This window comes from Anser brachyrhynchus (assembly GCF_964034855.1).
Source record: "Anser brachyrhynchus genome assembly, chromosome: 5".
NCBI lineage: Eukaryota > Metazoa > Chordata > Aves > Anseriformes > Anatidae > Anser > Anser brachyrhynchus.
The window spans coordinates 62,048,871-62,055,989 of record NC_137699.1 but is presented as its reverse complement, the minus strand read 5'-3'; the positions used below and the strand labels follow the sequence as shown (position 1 = coordinate 62,055,989).

At 50.0% G+C, this 7,119-nt stretch overlaps 1 long non-coding RNA gene across 1 annotated transcript; it reads left to right on the top strand.

Annotated features, from left to right (window-relative positions):
* The first annotated feature begins 1,489 nt into the window (after positions 1-1,489).
* Positions 1,490-6,002, top strand: LOC308195808. Its single transcript, XR_013951860.1, has 3 exons — positions 1,490-1,926; positions 3,570-3,601; positions 3,753-6,002. It is a non-coding gene; the product is annotated as an uncharacterized lncRNA (long non-coding RNA).
* Positions 6,003-7,119: the final 1,117 nt, after the last annotated feature.

Genomic DNA, 7,119 nt, shown 5'->3' with positions numbered 1-7,119 from the left:
TCCGTGCTCCCTTATCTGACCCCAGACACTGCTGCGACTCAGAGGAGCTCCTGCCTGCACGCACACACACACACACAGACATTTCGGAGAGGATCCAGCACGCGCTGAAATATTTAAATGTCTCGCCGTGCTCAGCCCCTGACCTCTGCATAGTGAGGGACTCTTTCTGTTCCTGATCCTGGAAATCGCCCGCGGCTTCTGCCTTTGTTCCGCTCGCTCCAGCCTCCATATGCTCCGTTCACACCCTGAAGTTATCGATGGGCTGCGTGTGGCAAGCGTAAAGGTTTGCAGGCGGGGGGCTGGCAGCTCACCCAGGTTTTGGCTGCTGCAGATGGGGGAGCCGCGGGTCCGGCCACGCGGGTTGCACATGGGGCCAGCTCCTGGGCGAGGAGGCTTCCCGTGGCCCCGCTCCCATCTGTTCCCAAAATCACACGAACGCAGCCCCAAGTAGCTCACGCAGGGCTGTCACGTCCTGCTCTTCCTAATAAAGATGCCAGCGTGTTCCTACCGTCGGCTCCAGCACCTCCCCTGCACTGGGTTTTACAGCCCGCAGAGAGGAGAATGGTCCACGTGTGTTTTCCCTAGGGCACGTTTGAGGTGTTTTTGCCAAATAATCAGCTGGGCAGGGGGCTGTGGGTGCTGCCTGGTGGGGGTTTCACCCTTTGGTAGGACCCCATCCTTCCCCGTGAGGTCGGTGAGGGTTTGCCACCGGCTCCGTGGGTCCTCGCTGTCCAGATGGGATGGATACAGGCGCTTTCTCTTGCATGAAAAAATGACCAGCAGACTTATTTTTGACTAAAATATCTGAAACAGGGAGTCCTTCATTCCAAAAGGCAATTTTTATTAGCAAGCGGCTGCCTGTTCTTTCTATCCCTTCAATAATGTATTTTTCATTGCTTTGGTTGGACGTATGCTATATCTATGGCCACTAACACTTAGCAATGAATCCGTGTTGATTTTCTTTCAGCTCAAAGGCTTTTTCATTCATCCTGTGTCTCTCACAGTCAAAAAAAAAAATATCTCATGGTCTTTTCAGAGCTTCTTCTCGTGTTCCCATACAAAATCTCCCCCAGTTTAACGTCGCTAGTAAATCTTAGCAGCGCAGCTTACGGCCGTGCCTTTTTCCTGGCCCGAAAGGTGAGGGGCTCTCACCCTCTTCCAAAATAACTCCGCTTCTTTGTTAAGGAAAGGCATTATCTGATGAGGTACGAGGCATCTTCATCTCCTAATGATGCCAGCGAAAAGCCAGCAGCAATCAGGGGGCTACCAGAATTGCATTTCTCAGTCATTACCTTATTGCTGAGAAATACAGTTTCGGCCATCCATCTGCTAAAGTGCCCGTAATAATGACAACCCAACCGGCGTCTCAGCTGATCCCGACGATGCTGATCCTTTCAGCTTACAGAGCTAACGACTTCATAATTGCCCACAGCGTGCAGGTGTAGGAGAAGCGACCATCGATAACTGCAAACGCTCCCACGGCCAGGAGGAAGGCAGTGCTGGGGGGCTGCCCTCGCACAGTGCCTTAACAGGATGTTGCAGGACATTGTTCCTTTTGCTACATCTTCCTGACATCTGTGCCCATCTGTTGTTTGGTTTCGCTGGGGTTTTGTTTGTTTTTCTTTCTTTCCTCACGCTTAGATTTCAAGGTTTCGGGGGTTTCAGCGTTGTGTTTTTTTTTTTTTTTTTGTGTGTGTGAGTTTATCCATTGCCTGGCTGAAGGCAGCCTGGATGCCTGCCAGGAGCACCTGGCAATGCACTCACTTAGTAAATTATAGTAATGAAAAGAATGTCAGATGCTAGGAGGTGGTTACAGGACTTCACTGATGTATATACTTTGCAGACCAAATGCTGCTTTTAACATATTCTGCTATGATCCAGCCCCTCTTCACCCTAAGCAGATGCAGAGGAGAAAACTGATTAACTGTGAGTTCTTGCTGCTGGAGAAGTCTGAACTTCAGAGTAGCTATTAACCGCAGATCCTACGGACCTCAGCAAAATGGTGCTTTCCTTTCCTTGTAAAATCAGGTGCATGTTTAAGTGAGACAAAGACGGCGCGGTCCTGCAGGACGAGCAGGACCCCATGGGCACGGGGCTTTGGGAGCTGCTCCCTGCTGGGGAGCAGCGCGTGGCATCGCGCCGGAGGCTGCTGCTGCAACGTGCTGGTGATCCGCTGCCTGAACGGCAGCCAGGGGACCCTCTCTCCTTTCTAATATGCAATAATTTCTAAAACGCATTTCATTCTCTGTCGTGGAAATATGTGCAAATGGTGCTCGATTTTAAGTGGCTTTGTGGGTGTTCCTGAATTGCTGCTGGGTAAAATCCTTCAGCGGCTGCAAACTGTGAAAGTTTGGGGTCTGAGGTTCACCGTGCTGGCATAGCGGAGCTCCCGTTGCATCCCAGCTTTTCCACTGGAAAAGAGAAGCTCCTCTCCTCCCTGCAGCGATTTGGGCATTCACATTAAGTCCGATGGATGAGGTCTGGTTGATTTATGGGCTGGCTGAATGTCTCTTTGTGGATGTGGACCCAGCCATCTGCTGCCGGAGCTCCTCTCCGGGCCTTCCCAGGGGGAAGTGTTATTGCTGGGGACAGTTTTTGCACTAGGATAGTGTGGTCCAAGCCTGGGAACTGGTCTCACCAGCTTTGTCTGCTGGGACGAAGGTTGGAGTAGCAGAATTTATCACAAACTGGGTTCAAGGGAAACGGTCCCCGTTTCCTACCTCCCATCATCGCTGTCTTAGTGTTAACTGTTGAAGAGAGAGGATGTTAAGAGGAAAAAGGGCAACATCTTGGAAAGTCCATTCATGGGTGAGCAACTGGGGTGGGAGAGAGCATCCCGCAAAGGGGATGTGGTGATACGAGAGGGTACTCAGCTCCGAGGCTGCAGGCAGTCCCATATCGAGAGGCGATGCTGACAGCTGGGTTGCTGGTGCTTCTGATTCGGGCAGATTCATACAAAGTGTGTTTATTCCCCCTTAGCTAGCCCCTCAGGAGAGGAACTGCACGGGTGAGCTGCTTGGGCACGGGGCAGAGCAATGCCCTTTGCCCTACCCCATAGGGGAAGGGATGGGGACCACCCAGCCAGGGGCGTCGCAGATTTTCTCGGAATAACCCACGCTGTTGGAAAAGACAGACACGTTTAAGTCTAGGAGCTCCTTGGCACATTTTACTTGTCTTTGAGACTTCTGTTGATCTCTGTGCTAATGTTGCAAGAGAAGGACCTATAGTGACTAAAATCTCAGCGTGTCTTTGCTGAATGATAATAGCTCAATTAGAGCCAGTCATTAGGTAGATATGGCTAAGGTCATCTTCTCTACGTACTTTACTTGGACGTTTTCTTGCTAGGTCCTCCTATAACTCTTTGCAGTCAGCTTAAAATTTTTGGCTTCTCAGCAAACATTTCCATTAGAAGCAAGCTGCCCGGCCAAGGTCCCAGAACAACACCAGGGTGTCCCGGCAGTAACCTCTCCCCACGGTGAAAAGGAGAACTCCAAGCCTTTGGTTTCTCCTGCTGCTACTCCGTGAAGCACTTTCTTTCCTATCTCATGCTGCTTTTATTTCTTTCACAGCCCTTAGGTGGCAAAACTCTCGTGAAGTGCAGGTATGTGATCATGTTTTTTGGCTGCTTCAGAGGGTATGAATGGGTTACAAACTTTGACTTCTTTCTGCAAAAGCCCCTGTTGCCTTCTCAGGTTTATTAATTGCATCCCAAAGTATCCACATTTACCTGCTCTTTATTGCATTTCCTACAGATTTTCCAGTACAGAACCCAGACCGAGTGGATCACAGCTCTCAAGCTTGCTCATGATGTCAAATTTGGTGTTCCCCATCTGCTGGAGACAAACGCTGTTCATAATTCAGCCCTGTCATACCTGAATGTCTTTACAACCCTTGGGCCAGTGACATCTCACCCCAGCAATCTGCTCCGCTCTCAATTAACCTGTTTATTTTAAAAGCTCTGCTGCTGACAGTGGTATTTAAGGAGTTCCCCAGCCCCAGCCCTGACCAAGACAGCTTTGTTCTGGGAGCCTCCAGACCCTGTCCCAATGCAGAGGCTTCACTGAGCTGAGCCACCGTGGTTTTATCCCTTTTTATCCCTATTTCTTTCACCCTTGCACTGTGGGCTGTCCCCAGCCTGTCCCTGATGTATTTTTCTGCGCATTTCTATGCCTTTGGCAAATCGTTTTGTAACATCATTTTTTCTTGTCTGATTGTGGTTTTGTATTCACCAGTGTTTATGCTGTATTCCCTCTTCCTCATTTAGATGTAGCCTTTTGATGACTGCCTTTTGGCCTCCTAACAGCCTTCTTCACTCTGCTTAGCTACTCTGCTTTTTAAAAACCCTTTAGGGTCTTTACTAAAGAGTTATGTGTTAGGCACGAGCCTGTAACACATTCTTAAGGTGCCACCATGATACTTGAAATCATTCTATCCTTTCAGCTCTTCCATTTTATTTTTGATGTCATTGCCCTTTCTAAATCTTAGGTGCTACTGTAAATTAAAATCAAGCGGGCAATTAAGACGTTACCAGGTCCAAAGCATACAAATGTCTTCCCAAATATTGTAAAGAAATGCAAATCTGCTTCAGTCTGGCTTGGGCACCAAACCCCGCGTGCAAAGCAGGGAACTGGAAGGGTCCTGGTGCTGTGCTAAGCCCAGCAGCACATTCTTACCAGCCATCGCCCCAAAGGCTGAACACAGACCTGGCCCTGCAGGAGCACTGGGCTGGTGATGGAAACCTGTGCCCCTGTTTATTGCCAGAGCCGATCCCTAATCCAAGGAGGTTCACGTGCAACGTGAGCCACACGTATGGTGGGAGGGCTGTTGATGTCTTTCAATACTTTATATTTCAAGCTCGTTCCCTAAGCCCCGATTCATGAAAGCACTGAACTACTTACTCCGAGTCCAGCACATCTGTAAGTACTTTGCTGAATTAGAGCCTTATTAATCTTCCTGTATTTAAAATAACTTTTTACTACATTTTAAAAACAAACGGGCACGCACTATTTCACCGTGTCTAGGATTTTTTCGGACACTGATTTTAATGCTCTCCTGGCTTTGCTGGATAGCCCTCCTGCAAGCTGCTGCCCTGGCCAAGCAGCTGCTCGCAATAAAGCCGGGAACGAGCTGCCTCTCGCAAGGAAGGGGCTCAAAGTCATCAGCAATTCTTACTTCAGGGGATGCTCCCTAAAAAGCTGCCCTGAGAAGCTACGTGGAGCCATCCCAAATGCGAGAGCACAAGACAATTCGAGCTTAAAAATAATTGAATGCAGCTGGAGGTACATTTCTCCATTATTTCAATGGATTTGGGGAAAAATGCCAGCTACGGTTTGTTTGCTACAGTGGCGAAAAGGAATTTTTGGAGCTGTAGGAAGCGCTGGTGCTGGTGTTGGTGCAGGACATGGAGCCGTGCAGTGTATGGCAAAGCAGCTCCCTGCCCCTGTCTCCACCTCGTTGCTCTCATTAGAAAATTAAAAGCAGGTTTCCAGTGCTGGGAGCAGTAGGTCCTTGGGAGCTGCAATGAGAAAAACAGCTCTTTAGGAAGAAAGGCCCTTTAACAACTTGTGGGGCTGGGGCTGCGCCTCCGCTCTCCATTTTTCAGCCTAAAATAACCAACGTGGGACTGCCAAACGAAGAGGCTGTTACTGCCGCTCACCCCTCGCTGCATCGTAAGTCACTGTCAGAACAACAGACAGCCGCATTTCCAAGGGAAAAAAACCTGCATTAACCCAGAGCCCAGGGGTTATCCCACCGAATACACCTCCCTGAAGCCTGCTCAGCTCTTTTTCTCAGCCCTGCAGTTGTCTTTTCTTTTTTTTCAGCAATGCACCCGTCTATTTTCTTCATTCATTGTGTTGCGATAGCACTCACGAACCTCTCTGTGCAAGGCTCTGTCCATTTTGGCCTCTTCTCCAAAGAGCGCACAATGTAAGAAAATGAGAAAGAAGGAAACAGGCAAAAACAGATCTTCAAGGTCCTTCCTCATCCTCTATCCCCGCAGGGGATGGGGGGCAAGGGGGCAGCAGAAAATGCTGTAAATCCAGCTGGACAGTGGGACTTTGGGCTTACAGGAAGTCTGAAACTGTTTCGGAGCGCTCCTTGGAAGACAATTTCAGTTTGTTTATGCCTCGTGAAAGCAAAGCTAACACGAAGGTCTTGCGTTCGGGGGGAGAAAGGGAAGGACTTGAAGAGGATGCAGCCAGGAGGATTGTTTTTCACACTGTTTTCCAAGCTGTATTTGTTTTCTTTGACAGTGACTTACGGCCCGGCTTTCTTTTCTATTTTGTTAGGGCAATAAAGAAGATAAATCTGTAATAATTCAGCTCTCTGTCTTTAATAAAACCTTGTCTTCTTCGCACAGCCCCTGGGAAGATCTCCATCCTGCAGCCCTGCAAGATTGGCTGGATTTTTCCATTTCACCTCTTCACCAGAAATGGCAGAAAAATAGCATTACCAGGAAAATTAATAGCTAAATACAATTTCAGCCAGGGGAAAGCTCCCGGCAGGAGGAGCCGGGCTCGCTCCCCAGCCCACGGCTCCGGCCAGGGAAGATTTCCAACGAGGGCCACAAGCAGCATCGAGGCCGTTGAAATTACTTCTCTTTGTCCTCAAACGGGGTGCGGAGACCTCGATTTAGGGCCGGTGGGAATTCCCATCCTCCACAGGCATCGTTTTGGGGCTAATTTTGTGGGTTTTCTCCTTGGTTGGGAACTGAAGGAAGGCGAACGGTGGGCGTGCGTGGGGGCTGCTTGGTGAGCAGCGCAGGGTGGCGAGCCCTTGGGTGTCACTACAGAAAATTTAGGGGTTTTTTTTTTGCACCCTGCTGCCTTTTTGGCCCTGTTTTGTGCTGCACAAGGCCTGGTGATGGCGCGACACGGGAGCATGGCCGGCCTGCTCGCTGAGGGACCTGAGGGCAGCGACGGGACGGCCTAGGTGCCTGGGGCTGGGACCTATGGATCTGGTGGTCTGGGGCTGTGGGCTGTGCAGGATCCTGTCCCTGAGGGGATCCTGGCCCATGGGGGATCCTGGGATCACAGGGGATCTGCACCCGGGGGGGATCCCAACCCATGGGGGATCCACACCCACGGGTGATCCCAGCCCAGGGATCAGCTCAGCCAC